Genomic DNA, 18,741 nt, shown 5'->3' on the forward strand with positions numbered 1-18,741 from the left:
ACACAGAACAAGTGTCAACACAACCAAAGATAACCAACATCAGAAATATCGAAAGTTACTATTAATCAACAGGTGAGGTAGCACTAATTCCGTCCTTTTGTTTTTTCATGAGAGACAGAGCCGGATTCCAAGCAGCATTTAAACAAAATCCACAATCTCTGTTAATAAGGTTGCTTGAAAGTTTGATTTCAACAGCTTCCTTAATAACACTATTCCAATAGCTGGACGTGCAAGCCAGAATCCCCGGAGATTCTGGCTTGCACGTCCGGCTTGCCCAGCCGTCATACTCGCACTCTAGAGCTAAACAACGTGTTGTTCATACAAAAATGACCAACTCACGACCAGTATCATGTATTCTGGCACGGAAGATCACATGTGCAAGATATAGACGGCGTACCTAGTCTCAAACAGAATCTAGAAATTAACCGAACTATCTAACGATTGTTCCGATCATAAGCTACAACGACCGACCTACGGAATACTCGTTGTGCAACGTCCCCTTAGAAAAATTATACATGACTGTGCTTAAATTGACAATATTTTTGGTGCAACACAATCTGAATTTCAAAAATCCCTACAAAAGAATGGCCCTGACTAACATTAACCTATACGTTTCACAAATCACTTACCTCACAAAAATCTTCGTTACTCAAACTACTGCAATACAGCGAGCGCCAATACTGCTAGCTATATAAAAGATTCAAACTACTGAAGGCACTAACTACTGATAGGCATAGTTAGTAAATGAAAGATTTTGATAGAGAACAAACAATGTATTTACCTTAAAAGTGTTCAAAAGTCATAATATATATAGTAGTTCATGACATCCATTCTTACAAATGTACTGTTTCTGATAGACACACGTCCACATCATCCGCTCTCAAAATTCCGCCATTTCTCTCCCCACATCCACCACTGCTGGCGGCTCACCTCCAACTGCGCAACGCTATGCGCTGGTAACATCCAGCTGCCCAACACTACAATAGCCAACAACAATGCAAACCAGCCACAGACTGCACACAGCGCAACCAGTGCGCTTCGTGGCGTTACCAATATAAAAACCTAAACAGCCTACTTACATAGCCCCCATGCTCCCCACAAAAAATTTTACAAATTGTTTTGGGCAGTGGCCAATGCAGATTTGAAATTTTTTTTCATAATTACAATAACAAAGAAATCAAATGCACACACTTATTGATACAATGTTGGTCAAAAGCTAAAATTTTCTCACAGTCCATGAAGACAGTCCTGAACATTGATCATAATAGTAATTACAGTTTTTTTCACAAAGTCTCATTAGCAAACGGAATTGCACACGGAAGTAGTGGATTTCCATGCAGTCTTGAAGAAGTAGTGTTGTCCTTCCAACGGAAAGACAGTGCTGATTATTGACATGCAGACAGGTAACAGGCCACAACAGAGCAAACCCACAGCAGAGTCAGTCGAAGTTTTGAAGAACAATGGTAGGTAGGTCATCACAGAGCAGACCCACTGTAGTCCTGGTAGACATTATGGTATTGGTGGGCCACCAGAGGTTGAGACCCACTGCAGTCCTTGTAGAAATAATGGTATTGGTGAGTCATCAGAGGTGTAGACCCACTGTAGTCCTTGTAGAGATGACTAGCAGCCATTTGTTGCGACTGTGCAGGTGCAAAATCACCATCGAAGAGTCTTGTGGACAATATAGCAAGTCCATGAACTACCACTTGCGCACTCACAAAAAATTTTTTGAAATGTCCTTAGAATCAGCAATGCTGTTATCCAGTCCCTTGCTGAATTATTAACACACGTGCAAACACTAACAGTCCTTTTTTACATATTGTGCATATACTATGACCAACAGAAACATGTGCACTGAAATGAATGCTTACAAGTTACTTAATTTGCTGAACTGGTGTCCATTACAATTTTATAACATGAGAATAAAATTACAAAGATACAGAAAACATCATTAAAAATATAATACAGATACCATTTGTAGTAGTACAGGCTTTACAAAAGAATCAAAATAACATACACATCAGTATTACAGGAACTATGACATAAGTACACACATAAAAGATCAGAATAACTTTCGAAACATGAGCATTAAAACAAAACAGAATAAATAATGTCTAAACATCTTTACCAAGTAAATAACATATTATTAGAAAAATTCTACAACATAACTCTTACCAGCTAAACACATAAAGACAGGAAAAACACAAATATACATGAGTACACAAACACATAGCGGAATAACAGAAAAGGAAATGACAGGGTTTGTTTTACTGCAGTATTTTGCAAACAAAACTTTCTTTACTTATTGGAGATCTCCCTTCGTTCTTCATTATTTCAAAAACTGCTATCTATACCTGCTTTCTGTACTTTTTTGGTAAAACTTCAATGCATTTCTTCCAATTCATTGCAACTCATTTTCTTATATAGTCTACCCCTCTTAAGCTAACTTAAACCTACTGAGCTCAGATATACATATTAAGGGACGAGGCAATGCAGGAGCACATAAATTAACACAAACAGCAATGACAAAAAATGCAAATTGGCAAAGCATGCAGCAGTATATATAAATTAGAAGAGCAAATTCAACATTACAACTAATATGAGCCAATGTGCAGCTACAAGAAAAATAAATCAGTAGTAAAACTGGCTTAACAGAGTAATAAAAGTGAAATCCAGTAGCACTATGCCTGGCAAGCAGCAGCAGCAAATGCAATAACGTATATCTAATCATGACAAAGCTGAAGCAGAAAAAATATTACAGTAAAGATGGCCATGTCTAATACCTATGTCACATCTTAACACTAGAGTGAGGCATCACCTTGACTTACTCTAGCAGGCAAGTTACCAAACCGTTAAAAAATTATTTTTGCAATTCCTGTGTAGGGAAATGTCTATTTGTGCTCTCTTTTCTACGAACGTACATCATAAAATTATTCTTTACTGGGTCTGTAGACAGAAAATAGTGATATTAGTACATCTATTAAATTTTATTTTAACCAATGCTGCAGTACAGCTAGAAACTGGATATTAAACAAAATGAGCAATCTCTCAACTAGAAATACAATAGATATAAAAATGTTTTTCATCATTTCATTAGGCATTTTAGTAAATATAATAAATTAAGAGCTCCACAGTGTAATCATATTTTCAAGTTTGAGCATGTCATATTTGCAATGCTTTCTACAAAGAAATGTCAATAGCGAGGATAATGGCCTCCTTTTCCCTCCACCTGTGCCTCTGAAAGGCACACACTAATGGCTTTTTTCCAGGCCACTGTCATGCAGCTGGGTGCCCATGACACGTTACGTGAAGGTGGTCACTTCACTTTCTTAACGAAATATTTACGACACCAGTTTGCACTACAGTGACAGTCTCATATAAAGTTTCACAGGTTGACAATTTGCGTTACAAATGTGTAGAAACAAAATCCTTTAAATATAATAGTGTCCAGAAAATTTTCGTCGGCATTGTGATACATTCACGCACTTACACACATTTCATAACTCTTAAGGTATGATTCTTGGTTTCCAACATCTTTTTTCACAAACCAGAGTCTCTAACCACTACTCATTTTTCCTTACCTTATTACACATATAAATATTCGTCGACACTTCTTCAATATTTCATCATAACAAATATGTAGCATAATCAAATTCCTCATATACCATCAGCTTATTGATCATAAACATAAATCAACAGCATAATACACATTATCATCGTAATAATATCATAAAAACTCAGCCAAATCCCAAAAACGTCATAGCTTCCTGCAATAATTTCAAAACCTAAAAAAAAAAATTCTCTGCTCATTTCAATACATCTACATCTACATCTACATTTATACTCCGCAAGCCACCCAACGGTGTGTGGCGGAGGGCACTTTACGTGCCACTGTCATTATCTCCCTTTCCTGTTCCAGTCGCGTATGGTTCGCGGGAAGAACGACTGTCTGAAAGCCTCTGTGCGCGCTCTAATCTCTCTAATTTTACATTCGTGATCTCCTCGGGAGGTATAAGTAGGGGGAAGCAATATATTCGATACCTCATCCAGAAACGCACCCTCTCGAAACCTGGCGAGCAAGCTACACCGCGATGCAGAGCGCCTCTCTTGCAGAGTCTGCCACTTGAGTTTGTTAAACATCTCCGTAACGCTATCACGGTTACCAAATAACCCTGTGACGAAACGCGCCGCTCTTCTTTGGATCTTCTCTATCTCCTCCGTCAACCCGATCTGGTACGGATCCCACACTGATGAGCAATACTCAAGTATAGGTCGAACGAGTGTTTTGTAAGCCACCTCCTTTGTTGATGGACTACATTTTCTAAGGACTCTCCCAATGAATCTCAACCTGGTACCCGCCTTACCAACAATTAATTTTATATGATCATTCCACTTCAAATCGTTCCGCACGCATACTCCCAGATATTTTACAGAAGTAACTGCTACCAGTGTTTGTTCCGCTATCATATAATCATACAATAAAGGATCCTTCTTTCTATGTATTCGCAATACATTACATTTGTCTATGTTAAGGGTCAGTTGCCACTCCCTGCACCAAGTGCCTATCCGCTGCAGATCTTCCTGCATTTCGCTACAATTTTCTAATGCTGCAACTTCTCTGTATACTACAGCATCATCCGCGAAAAGCCGCATGGAACTTCCGACACTATCTACTAGGTCATTTATATATATTGTGAAAAGCAATGGTCCCATAACACTCCCCTGTGGCACGCCAGAGGTTACTTTAACGTCTGTAGATGTCTCTCCATTGAGAACAACATGCTGTGTTCTGTTTGCTAAAAACTCTTCAATCCAGCCACACAGCTGGTCTGATATTCCGTAGGCTCTTACTTTGTTTATCAGACGACAGTGCGGAACTGTATCGAACGCCTTCCGGAAGTCAAGGAAAATGGCATCTACCTGGGAGCCTGTATCTAATATTTTCTGGGTTTCATGAACAAATAATGCGAGTTGGGTTTCACACGATCGCTGTTTCCGGAATCCATGTTGATTCCTACATAGTAGATTCTGAGTTTCCAAAAACGACATGATACTCGAGCAAAAGACATGTTCTAAAATTCTACAACAGATCGACGTCAGAGAGATAGGTCTATAGTTTTGCGCATCTGCTCGACGACCCTTCTTGAAGACTGGGACTACCTGTGCTCTTTTCCAATCATTTGGAACCTTCTGTTCCTCTAGAGACTTGCGGTACACGGCTGTTAGAAGGGGGGCAAGTTCTTTCGCGTACTCTGTGTAGAATCGAATTGGTATCCCGTCAGGTCCAGTGGACTTTCCTCTGTTGAGTGATTCCAGTTGCTTTTCTATTCCTTGGACACTTATTTCAATGTCAGCCATTTTTTCGTTGGTGCGAGGATTTAGAGAAGGAACTGCAGTGCGGTCTTCCTCTGTGAAACAGCTTTGGAAAAAGGTGTTTAGTATTTCAGCTTTACGCTTGTCATCCTCTGTTTCAATGCCATCATCATCCCAGAGTGTCTGGACATGATGTTTCGAGCCACTTACTGATTTAACGTAAGACCAGAATTTCCTAGGATTTTCTGTCAAGTCGGTACCTAGTATTTTACTTTCGAATTCACTGAACGCTTCACGCATAGCCCTCCTTACGCTAACTTTGACATCGTTTAGCTTCTGTTTGTCTGAGAGGTTTTGGCTGCGTTTAAACTTGGAGTGAAGCTCTCTTTGCTTTCGCAGTAGTTTCCTAACTTTGTTGTTGTACCACGGTGGGTTTTTCCCGTCCCTCACAGTTTTGCTCGGCACGTACCTGTCTAAAACGCATTTAACGATTGCCTTGAACTTTTTCCATAAACACTCAACATTGTCAGTGTCGGAACAGAAATTTTCGTTTTGATCTGTTAGGTAGTCTGAAATCTGCCTTCTATTACTCTTGCTAAACAGATAAACCTTCCTCCCTTTTTTTATATTCCTATTAACTTCCATATTCAGGGATGCTGCAACGGCCTTATGATCACTGATTCCCTGTTCTGCACTTACAGAGTCGAAAAGTTCGGGTCTGTTTGTTATCAGTAGGTCCAAGATGTTATCTCCACGAGTCGGTTCTCTGTTTAATTGCTCGAGGTAATTTTCGGATAGTGCACTCAGTATAATGTCACTCGATGCTCTGTCCCTACCACCCGTCCTAAACATCTGAGTGTCCCAGTCTATATCTGGTAAATTGAAATCTCCACCTAAGACCATAACATGCTGAGAAAATTTATGTGAAATGTATTCCAAATTTTCTCTCAGTTGTTCTGCCACTAATGCTGCTGAGTCGGGGGGTCGGTAAATGGAGCCAATTATTAACCTTGCTCGGTTGTTGAGTGTAACCTCCACCCATAATAATTCACAGGAACTATCCACTTCTACTTCACTACAGGATAAACTACTACTAACAGCGACGAACACTCCGCCACCGGTTGCATGCAATCTATCCTTTCTAAACACCGTCTGTGCCTTTGTAAAAATTTCGGCAGAATTTATCTCTGGCTTCAGCCAGCTTTCTGTACCTATAACGATTTCAGCTTCGGTGCTTTCTATCAGCGCTTGAAGTTCCGGTACTTTACCAACGCAGCTTCGACAGTTTACAATTACAATACCGATTGCTGCTTGGTCCCCGCATGTCCTGACTTTGCCCCGCACCCGTTGAGGCTGTTGCCCTTTCTGCACTTGCCCGAGGCCATCTAACCTAAAAAACCGCCCAGCCCACGCCACACAACCCCTGCTACCCGTGTAGCCGCTTGTTGCGTGTAGTGGACTCCTGACCTATCCAGCGGAACCCGAAACCCCACCACCCTATGGCGCAAGTCGAGGAATCTGCAGCCCACATGGTCGCAGAACCGTCTCAACCTCTGATTCAGACCCTCCACTCGGCTCTGTACCAAAGGTCCGCAGTCAGTCCTGTCGACGATGCTGCAGATGGTGAGCTCTGCTTTCATCCCGCTAGCGAGACTGGCAGTCTTCACCAAATCAGATAGCCGCCGGAAGCCAGAGAGGATTTCCTCCGATCCATAGCGACACACATCATTGGTGCCGACATGAGCGACCACCTGCAGATGGGTGCACCCTGTACCCTTCATGGCATCCGGAAGGACCCTTTCCACATCAGGAATGACTCCCCCCGGTATGCACACGGAGTGCACTTTGGTTTTCTTCCCCTCCCTTGCTGCCATATCCCTAAGGGGCCCCATTACGCGCCTGACGTTGGAGCTCCCAACTACCAGTAAGCCCACCCTCTGCGACTGCCCGGATCTTGCAGACTGAGGGGCAACCTCTGGAACAGGACAAGCAGCCATGTCAGGCTGAAGATCAGTATCAGCCTGAGACAGAGCCTGAAACCGGTTCGTCAGACAAACTGGAGAGGCCTTCCGTTCAGCCCTCCGGAATGTCTTTCGCCCCCTGCCACACCTTGAGACGACCTCCCACTCTACCACAGGTGAGGGATCAGCCTCAATGCGGGCAGTATCCCGGGCAACCACAGTCGTAGTCCGATCGGGGGATGCGTGGGACGAGCTGGCCGTCCCCGACAAACCCCCATCCGGACCCCCACAGTGATACCCATTGGCAACAGCCTCAAGCTGTGTGACCGAAGCCAACACTGCCTGAAGCTGGGAGCGAAGGGATGCCAACTCAGCCTGCATCCGAACACAGCAGTTGCAGTCCCTATCCATGCTAAAAACTGTGCAAAGAACGTCTGAACTAATCTACAGAGAGCGCAAACAAAACGACACAAAATTGAAGCGGTTATTAAAATACAAGATTGCCTAGTAAATGCAGTAATGCTGCCACTTGTGCACTGCTGACACACTGCTCGGCGGCGGAAGGAGACTACGCGATTTAACACTATTCGAGTACTAAAACGTGATGCTACAACTCTCAAATACTATAATACGCCCGAAATTTATGAATTAAACAATGCAAGTACCAAAAACACGCAAAGAAATTAAGAATTAAACTATGTAACAAATGAGTGAGCTAGGAGTATACGACTTGCTGCTGCAGCTGCTTATCCAATGGCGGCAGGGAGCACACTGACTGTGACCAACCGACACTGGCCGTTCAAAACAAAAACAGTTGACAGACGACTACGCGAATTTACACTATTCAGGTACTAAAACGCGATGCTACAACTCTCAAATACTATAATACGCCCGAAATTTATGAATTAAACAATGCAAGTACCAAAAACACGCAAAGAAATTAAGAATTAAACTATGTAACAAATGAGTGAGCTAGGAGTATACGACTTGCTGCTGCAGCTGCTTATCCAACGGCGGCAGGGAGCACACTGACTGTGACCAACCGACACTGGCCGTTCAAAACAAAAACAGTTGACAGACGACTACGCGAATTTACACTATTCAGGTACTAAAACGCGATGCTACAACTCTCAAATACTATAATACGCCCGAAATTTATGAATTAAACAATGCAAGTACCAAAAACACGCAAAGAAATTAAGAATTAAACTATGTAACAAATGAGTGAGCTAGGAGTATACGACTTGCTGCTGCAGCTGCTTATCCAATGGCGGCAGGGAGCACACTGACTGTGACCAACCGACACTGGCCGTTCAAAACAAAAACAGTTGACAGACGACTACGCGAATTTACACTATTCAGGTACTAAAACGCGATGCTACAACTCTCAAATACTATAATACGCCCGAAATTTATGAATTAAACAATGCAAGTACCAAAAACACGCAAAGAAATTAAGAATTAAACTATGTAACAAATGAGTGAGCTAGGAGTATACGACTTGCTGCTGCAGCTGCTTATCCAACGGCGGCAGGGAGCACACTGACTGTGACCAACCGACACTGGCCGTTCAAAACAAAAACAGTTGACAGACGACTACGCGAATTTACACTATTCAGGTACTAAAACGCGATGCTACAACTCTCAAATACTATAATACGCCCGAAATTTATGAATTAAACAATGCAAGTACCAAAAACACGCAAAGAAATTAAGAATTAAACTATGTAACAAATGAGTGAGCTAGGAGTATACGACTTGCTGCTGCAGCTGCTTATCCAATGGCGGCAGGGAGCACACTCAATAGTGTCATCTACCTCAAAAGTACTTTAAAAATCGTGATCCCATACCAAACATATCATTCAAAGCTCTCGTAATATCACAATGTTTCCAAAAAAATATGAACAGTTCACAAAGTACAGACAAAATACAATTTCGTAAGTGTGAAGCTATCCAATGGTGTAATTACGTAAACACCTGTCACTGATGTAGTAGAATAAATGTTTGTCTCTCTCAGATAAATGATCAGATAGCTGTGTAATTTGTGTGTTAGAGAAATATGGTACCAATGTGTAAAGTTGTATAAACAAATACCATATTAGCTAGGGCTCCTTGTGCTTGCCAAACACATGGTACACAAAGTAAGCATATACCCCCTGAGGATTAATGTAATTATACCCTCAGGTGTTACAGATTACAGCAATGGAGTTGAATGTATCACGGAAAACCTTTGTATCATTGTAATTCAAAAATCTTTAAACATAAATGTTTTAAGTACAAAATTAATCACTCAAATGCGTGTCCTGTAGCGCTAAGTGTACGTCTTGCTGTAAGATAATTCTGTAGAACTGTCGCAGTTATCGTCCTCTGTAAGCAAAATTCTGCTGAAGTCAATGTACTTACCTCATGATAAACAAAAGTGAAATGCTATGCGTATAGATATCGTAGTTATTATGTGCATTAACATGATCAAGGAAGTACTATACTGTAACGTATTGTTATGCTACAAAAAAGGCTGTCACATTGTAGCTATACCACAAAAGTTACTACTTCAACATGTTTTACTTTCCAGAAGTATTCAGAAAAACAGATACACTGCAAAAGCAACAATGTAAATTGTGTCACACATTAGTAGCATCGTGATATAATCGTGTAGCTGTCAAAGAAACGAAATGCTAAGTCATCTTTAATCCCACAGAATGTACTTCAAATCCAGAATGTATTTTCAAGTAAACCAAAATGTTGCATTAAAATTACTTTAGCAGTACCTGTATATGTTCAAAGTATATAAGCCTTATAGTCATTACGTAATCGTGCAACTAACAAGCAAGAATGTACACACAATAACACTGTCATCTGTTCACTATAACAATGCACTTGTAAATACTGTCTAAATAGGTTTCCTAGTTTCTAGACTGGATAGTTAACTTCAAAACATTGTTGCATGTTAACTGTTTCTAAGTGTGACAAAGCATACTAGTAATGTGAAGTGAAAAATGTTATAGCAAAGACTAAGTTAAAAAGCAGATTACCTCTCAATAAACAGTTTTACGTGTGAAATGTGGTGTAAACCTTTACTCTTCCTAGTACGCAGAGTTTCAGTTTCAACGCAATTATCATATGGTATAGGTCGGTAAGGAATACTGGAATCTTTCTCAAGGTTAGCTTATGTTATTTTTCTCTGAGCCAGCTGGCGCACGTGGCTGCCTGCTATCTCTTTGTTGGCATGTGTTGTTATTGGGATAAGGAGACCTAACTTCTACAAATTCACCTTGTCTAGAGGGCCCTGCCCTGTTTGAATCCAGCCAGTTCTGATGGAATTCAGATCTGTCGTTTTGTCGGTAGTTTACATAGTTTCTCGTTTGTCGGTCATGTGGTGGAGAATTTCTCCTGGAATCATAACTACACAGTGGACCGTTGCGTCTGAAGTTATTCTGTCTCCCTTGATAATAATTATTTTGGTTCCCATATTGTCTGTTTCTCTCATTGTCTCTGTGATAGCCATTACTGCAGAGAGGTGATCTTTCCCTGTAATTATTACTATTCTGACAACGATTGTCATATGGGTGGTGTCTGTTTTGGTCACGATTTACGTTATTATTTCTGTCATCGCAGAATTGTGATGGATGTGACCTGTAATTGTTGTGCTCCTGTTTTCGCGTTCCGCGATTGTCAGTTTCAATTTCCAATTCTTGTAACAGTCCCTGAAAAGCTTCATTGTCATCTTTGCAACGTCCTGCCAAAATAATATGTCGTAAATGTTCAGGCAATTTGATTAAGCAAATGTGGATGAGTTCTGAGGGACTGTATGGGTTTGACAAGTACTGATTCTTGTGGAACGTGTCTTCAAAATATTTCACAAGTCTGGAAAATTCAGATTGTTTGAAATGTTTCATCATTAAGATGCTATGTTTTACTCGGTCTTGTGTAGCTTGAGACCAATATGCTGAGAGGAAGGCATAGTAAAATTCTCCTTCACTGTGGCAATCATGGCAATCATGAATGACCGATCGCATTCTTACAGCTGGTTCATTCTCTAAGTAGCCACACATAAATTCTAACCTGTGCTCTAATGACCAGTTGGCAGGAAAACAATGAGAGAATTGATGAAGCCACGCTTGTGGATGAATGTCGTTTCCGGATTTCTTAAATGTTTTGAATTTACATGTAGTAATAGACAGCTTATAGTCAAAATCATCGTGTCGGTGAGTCGCATATCGGTCATTGTTACGTCGTGTCAGCGGTTCCATCTCAAAATTCGGTGCATCTTGCCAATTTCTTTCATAATTTCCGAAGTACCCTGTGTTTTTATATTTAGTGGCTGTTCCGTATTTCTATGTCCCTCTTCCCGTATTGGAGTGCGAGTGTCCTCTGAAATACGTAATTCTTGTATTGCCTGTGTCAGCTGATCTTTTACTTCCCGGATTTCTCTTTGGTGTTGCTTATTAATTTATTCTGATTTTGTTTGAATTTCTCAATTTGTTCGCACTCTTCAATGTCATTAAAGACTACAGGTTTTGTGTCATTCAGATTATCATCTACCTTCGTAGATAAATTACTTAGCTGATCCAAAAGTTCAACTACTTTCTCTGATAATGAACTAATTTCCTCGATGTGTCTTTCTGAACCAATTTTCAGAGTATCTACTGTGTCCTTTAAGTTTTCCTGAGTTTTTGTAAGTTGCGTAACTGAATCGGTAGATGCAACTGAGTCAATTTTAGCTTGAAAGGTCTCATGATTTTAATTAACAATAGTTTGCAGTTCTTTTATGGCTGCTTCGTGATTCCGTAATGCATTTTCATGCCGCGAAAAAATAGGTTGAAAATGCTCACAAACCTGTGTTTTTACGTCATTACAGACTTTTTGACATTTCGATTCAATGTAATATAAGTCAGTACTTAAATCTTCACGTGTTTGTTCAAGTGTGGTGTCTAACTTCCGAAGATTTTGTTCCATTGTGTGTAACTTTTGAAGCTTTTGCTGTGTTTGTCTCTGATTTTGTTCCATTTGTTGCATTAATTGCAATAATAATGTATTAGTGTCTGGAATCTGTTTCTCTATGCTTTTTGGCAGTGCATTTTCACTGGCAACATTCACATTTTGACAAGCAGAAAATGTGTCTTGACTCATTTGAGAAAACGGTGAGGACCCAATACCTGAGTCCACAGTATTTGCAATATTGTGTTCTGTCATTTCGGATTCCTGAGGCGAGCTGTTGCCGACCGATCGATCGATAATGCTTCCCTGTTCACTACTTGTTTCACTGTCCACACCATTATTTGCCACCCGCTCCGTTTCCCTATGCACTATTACCAGATTACTACTTTGAATGTCTGTTAATTCATTACACAGTGGTGCTGATAAGCTACGCTCATCGTCACTATTATTTCTCAGTTTACTTTGGAGCCTAGTGTTACGTTTTGCACACGCTATTATTGTCACAATATTTCACACGATAACTCAGAAAAGTACAATTTGTAGAGGTAAAATAAGAGAACACATTAAAATAGCACTGAAAATAATATCTAGTTAATTGCAAACGCAGCTGCGAAATACTTGGTGCAAATATACATGCATGCCACAACTGTTTTACTGTACAACAATGAAAGACTGCAACTACAAATGAGATTCTCTCTACAATTGCGCGCTAGCTACACTAATTAGACAAACTACAAGAAAAAATCAGATGATTCCAGAGAGGTATCCTCGGCTAAGGGTCGACATATGCAAAGTCCCCTTAGAAAAATTATACATGACTGTGCTTAAACTGACAATATTTTTGGCGCAACGCAATCTGACTTTCAAAAATCCCTACAAAAGAATGGCCCTGACTAACATTAACCTATACGTTTCACAAATCACTTACCTCACAAAAATCTTCGTTACTCAAACTACTGCAATACAGCGAGCGCCAATACTGCTAGCTATATAAAAGATTCAAACTACTGAAGGCACTATCTACTGATAGGCATAGTTAGTAAATGAAAGATTTTGATAGAGAACAAACAATGTATTTACCTTAAAAGTGTTCAAACGTCATAATATATATAGCATTTCATGACATCCATTCTTACAAATGTACTGTTTCTGATAGACACACGTCCACATCATCCGCTCTCAAAATTCCGCCATTTCTCTCCCCACATCCACCACTGCTGGCGGCTAACCAACTGCGCAACGCTATGCGCTGGTAACATCCAGCTGCCCAACACTACAGTAGCCAACAACAATGCAAACCAGCCACAGACTGCACACAGCACAACCAGTACGCTACGTGGCGTTAGCGATATAAAAACCTAAACAGCCTACTTACAGTTGTAGAATGTTGCTGTTATTGATTTGGCAAGGAAAACAACTCTACACAGTCCAAATAATATAAATTGGACCACATTTGGGTGATTTTATTAATTCATGCATAACTTTTTGTGCATTCTGTCTGGAGGTTCCGACATTCTCCTTCTGGTGTCATCCACGTGACTGGATTTAGACACCACACAACACTAAGTTACAGTGCTACGAATAGATTGAGAAGCCTATGAGACTATGGTTACAAAGTTTAACAAACAAAATGTTATTTAGGTTAAAAAGAAAGGCAAAATGCATCTGGTCTCGACGATGTTACGTCTTTGGTATGTCTATATAATATTTTTCCCAGTGTATCATGGTCTATGGTCTATTTTGTAAGCAGAATTTTATCTAGACTTGACCGTCACTTATCGTACATTTATGCCACCTCGGATTTCGAGATTTTTTTTCCTTAACGGGTTAATGTAGGTTTTTATCACCTACATTTACACTAACGGAAAAAAATCCTAGCATCAAGAAGGTATTATGTGACAAACGAAAGTTGGGAGGCGGGTTTCTACATCTGAAAGATGTCTATTCAGATTTCACTTCGGTTGATTAAGAATCAGGATGCAAAACAGGTTTGCTTTAAATACACGACGTCACAGTCGTGAGACTTTCGACCTCCTCCTCAAAATCCCGTGTCTGTTATCAGTCCCTTCAGCACCACTTCTACATACAATCTCAACCTCTTCGCCGTCCCGCCACCTTCACTGCCGTGATAAAAAGATTGACCGTGAGATCGTGGCAGAGGAGGTGGTTTCCGAAGCCAGTTCCCAGCCACCCAGCCATATCTACAATGACTCAAGTCTTCATAGAATCTGCACCTCCATCGACCACCTCCTCACAGAGGGAGCTCTGATTTCCAGCAAAATGAATGTTGAACCCTGTATCATCCTTGGCTCCCCTCCCACCTGCAACACTTGCAATGATGTCCACCGTCCGCACTCCGCCAGTCACCCACCTATCAAACGAGAATTAGCAGTAACTGCATAACCTATTGCTCATCCTATCCAACCCTTGAATTCACTCCACCCAGTCCCCACTGCCAGAGACACCATTAGATCCGTCACCATTTTCCTCGAAAATATCATAGCCTTAAAATGACTACATACCCTACAACAGATTTCTCTTGCTGCCTGGTCTGTTTTCCACCTCAACTCCCAAACATAAGTCCACTTACTTTACACCCACCTCAGCACCCTCACCTACACAACTCACTCCATAGATTCCCACCATGGTGTGACAGAGCATCCCGTACAGCAATATTTGCTCCCTACACTTGAACAAGCCTCTTTTCATGCACACCCTGTCTCAACACGGTGTGGGCACCTTTGTCCTTAATGAAAGATTTCTCCAACCATCACACCACCCAAATTACTCCCCACGTCGTCCTTCGTACAAACAATCCTCTCCCAATGGTCAGAGGTGGAGTTGCAATAACCCACACTGCTCTGCCACAATCTTTACTCGATAACCCTACTGAACATCTTGTTCCTAGCCTCTTCTAATCCCTAACTGCTACCAGCTACTATCTATATCCTACCTGCTACTTCATTGCATACGATTGCCTAACCCACATTGACCAAAGCTTCTCCATGTATATTATTGTCGCTAACCTTAATGTCCATTCTAGATCCCCTGCAGAACTCGGGTGGTGGTGGTGTCAGTTTTTTTTTTTTTTTTGTGGTTTTAGGGCGCAAAACTTCTATGGTCATTAGCGCCCAGCCCGTGACTTAAGACAGCAAAAAACCGAAATTGAAAACCAGCAGCAATGGGAACAAAGTCAGAAAATTGGAGAAACTAAAAATAGAAGAATGCTTAAAAATCTACTACAGAAAGGGGGTGGTTGTCCCCAAAAAAAGCTTCAAATGACTGACGTCATTTCACTGTCACTAATAAACTGGAGAACGCGGTCGGCTGAGCGCGTGTCATCTGCTAAAATCGACGATAGATCAGGCGATAGCTGTAGACGGGAGCGTAACGGATTAAAATAGGGGCATTCAATTAAAAGGTGTCTGACCGTCCACAGCTGAGAGCAGTGGGGACAGAGTGGGGGAGGATCGCCGCTTAAAAGATGTCGATGGCTAAAACGACAGTGCCCTATCCGGAGTCTAGCTAAAATTACCTCCTCCCGACGACGCGTTCGGGAGGAAGAAGTCCAAGCGCAAGGAAGGGCTTTCACTTCCCGCAATTTATTACGGGGAAGTGCCGACCAATGCGCATGCCATAAATGAGCAACTTGGCGACATAAACCGCTCCGTAGATCGGTGAAGGGAAGCGACTGAATAGCTGGCCGAGGAAGAGAGACTGCAGCCTTGGCCACTATATCGGCCGCCTCATTCCCACAGATACCAGCGTGTCCCGCCAGAGGAACGCCACCGAGACGCCCCCCAGGTGGAGCAAGCGCAGACAGTCCTGAATCCGGTGGACCAGAGGGTGCACAGGGTAAAGAGCTTGGAGACTGAGGAGAGAGCTGAGAGTATCTGAGCAGATAACGTACTGTATCCGCTGATGGCGGCGGATGAAGTGGACAGCCTGGAGAACAGCGTAAAGCTCCGCAGTATAAACCGAACACTGGTCGGGAAGCCGAAAGCGATTTGGGGTGTCGCCAACAATATAGGCACTCCCTACACCTAACGATGTTTTCGAGCCGTCGGTGTAAATAAATGTGGCGTCCGTCATTTCTGCACATAGAGCAGCAAATGCCCGACGATAAACAAGTGTAGGGGTACCATCCTTGGGAAATTGACAAAGGTCACGGAGCAGACAGATCCGGGGACGGAGCCAAGGCGGTGCTGTACCCCAGTTGTCAAGAAGGTTTTAGGAAAGCGGAAGGAAAGAGAATGGAGCAGTTGACGGAAGCGGACTCCCGGGGGTAGTAGGGAGGAGGAGCGGCCTGCATACCCTGCATCAAAGGAGGCGTCGAAAAAAAGGTCATGGGCTGGATTAGCAGGCATGGAAGACAGATGGCTAGCATAACGACTCAGGAGGACTGCTCGCCGATTGGACAGCGGAGGTTCAGCAGTCTCAGCATAAAGGCTTTCCACAGGGCTAGTGTAAAAAGCTCCAGACACTAAACGTAATCCACGGTGGTAGATAGAGTCGAGACGCCGAAGAATAGACGGCCGAGCAGAGGAGTAGACTATGCTTCCATAATCCAATTTCGAGCGCACTAAGGCGCGATAGAGGCGGAGAAGGACCACTCGGTCCGCTCCCCAGGAGGTACCATTCAGGACACGGAGGGTGTAAAGCGATCGCAGACAGCGAGCCGAAAGATAGGAAACGTGGGAGGAACAGCATAGTTTTCTGTCAAACATAAGACCCAAGAATTTAGCGACGTCTGAAAACGGAAGGTTGACAGGACCTAGATGTAAGGAGGGCGGAAGAAACTCCTTACGTCGCCAAAAATTGACACAAACGGTCTTACTGGGTGAGAAACGGAAGCCAGTTTCGATGCTCTACGAGTGGAGGCGATCGAGACATCCTTGAAGACGTCGTTCAAGAAGGTTGGTCCGTTTAGCGCTGTAGTAGATCGCAAAATCGTCCACAAAGAGGGAGCCCGAGACATCAGGAGGGAGACAATCCATAATTGGATTTATGGCGATGGCAAACAGTACAATACTCAGCACGGATCCCTGGGGTACCCCGTTTTCTTGGGAGAAAGTACGGGAGAGAGTAGTGTTCACCCGCACCCTAAAAGTGCGCTCTGCCATAAATTCGCGAAGAAAAAGGGGCAGCCGGCCTCGAAAGGCCCAAGAGAACAGTGTGCGGAGGATGCCTGTCCTCCAACAGGTATCGTATGCTCTCTCCAGATCAAAAAATATTGCTACCGTTTGGCGTTTCCGGAGAAAATTGTTCAGGATATAAGTGGAGAGAGCGACAAGATGGTCAACTGCAGAACGATGCTTTCGGAATCCGCATTGGGCAGGTGTTAAAAGACTGCGGGATTCCAGCCACCAGGCTAAACGGTAATTCACCATACGCTCCAAAACCTTACAGACACTACTCGTGAGAGAAATGGGGCGATAGCTAGAGGGGAGATGTTTGTCCTTTCCAGGTTTCGGAACGGGAACGACAATAGCTTCCCGCCACCGTCTGGGAAAGGTACTGTCGGTCCAAATTCGATTATAAAGGCGAAGGATGTAACGCAGACTATGGGTTGATAAATGCAGCAACATTTGGACATGGATTCCATCCGGTCCTGGGGCGGAGGAGCGAGAAGAAGAGAGGGCATGTTGGAGTTCCCGCATGGAGAAAACAGTATTGTAGCTTTCGTGATTTGGAGAGGAGAAAGCAAGATGTCGCACTTCTGCTGCACGTTTCTTCGGGAGAAACGCTGGCGGGTAATTTGAAGAGCTCGAAATCTCAGCAAAGTGCTGACCCAACGAGTTAGAAATTGCGACGGGGTCCACTAAGGTATCATGCGCGACAGTGAGCCCAGAGACCGGGGGGAAACTAGGCGCGCCTGAGAACCGTCGAAGCCGACTCCAAACTTCCGAGGAGGGAGTGAAGGTGTTAAATGAGCTAATAAAGAATTTCCAGCTTGCCTTCTTGCTATCGCGGATGACGCGACGGCATCGCGCACGGAGCTGCTTATAGCGGATACAGTTGGCCAAAGTAGGATGGTGACGGAAAATGCGAAGAGCACGTCGCCGCTCACGTAGTGCGTCACGGCATGCCTCGTTCCACCAAGGAACTGGGGGGCGCCGGGGCAATTCGGAGGTGCGTGGTATTGAACGTTCCGCAGCTGTAAGAATAACGTCGGTAATATGTGTGACCTCATCGTCGACGCTGGGAAAGCGACGGTCATCGAATGTCGCTAGAGACGAAAAAGTGTCCAATCGGCTTGGGCAAATTTCCAGCGTCGCGAGCACATATATGGCAGTGGAGGCTGCAGTCTAAGGACACATGGAAAGTGGTCACTCGAGTGTGTATCATCAAGGGCGAACCATTCGAAGCGCCGAGCTAGCGGAACAGTACTGACCGCAAGGTCCAAATGAGATAAATTTGTCGTGGAGGCAGACAAAAATGTGGGGACCCCAGTGTTGAGGCAAACTAGATCCGCTTGGTGGAAGACGTCTAGCAATAGAGAGCCACGTGGACAAGGATGTGGAGATCC

The sequence above is a fragment of the Schistocerca cancellata genome, chromosome 5 (genome assembly GCF_023864275.1).
Source record: "Schistocerca cancellata isolate TAMUIC-IGC-003103 chromosome 5, iqSchCanc2.1, whole genome shotgun sequence".
Lineage (NCBI taxonomy): Eukaryota > Metazoa > Arthropoda > Insecta > Orthoptera > Acrididae > Schistocerca > Schistocerca cancellata.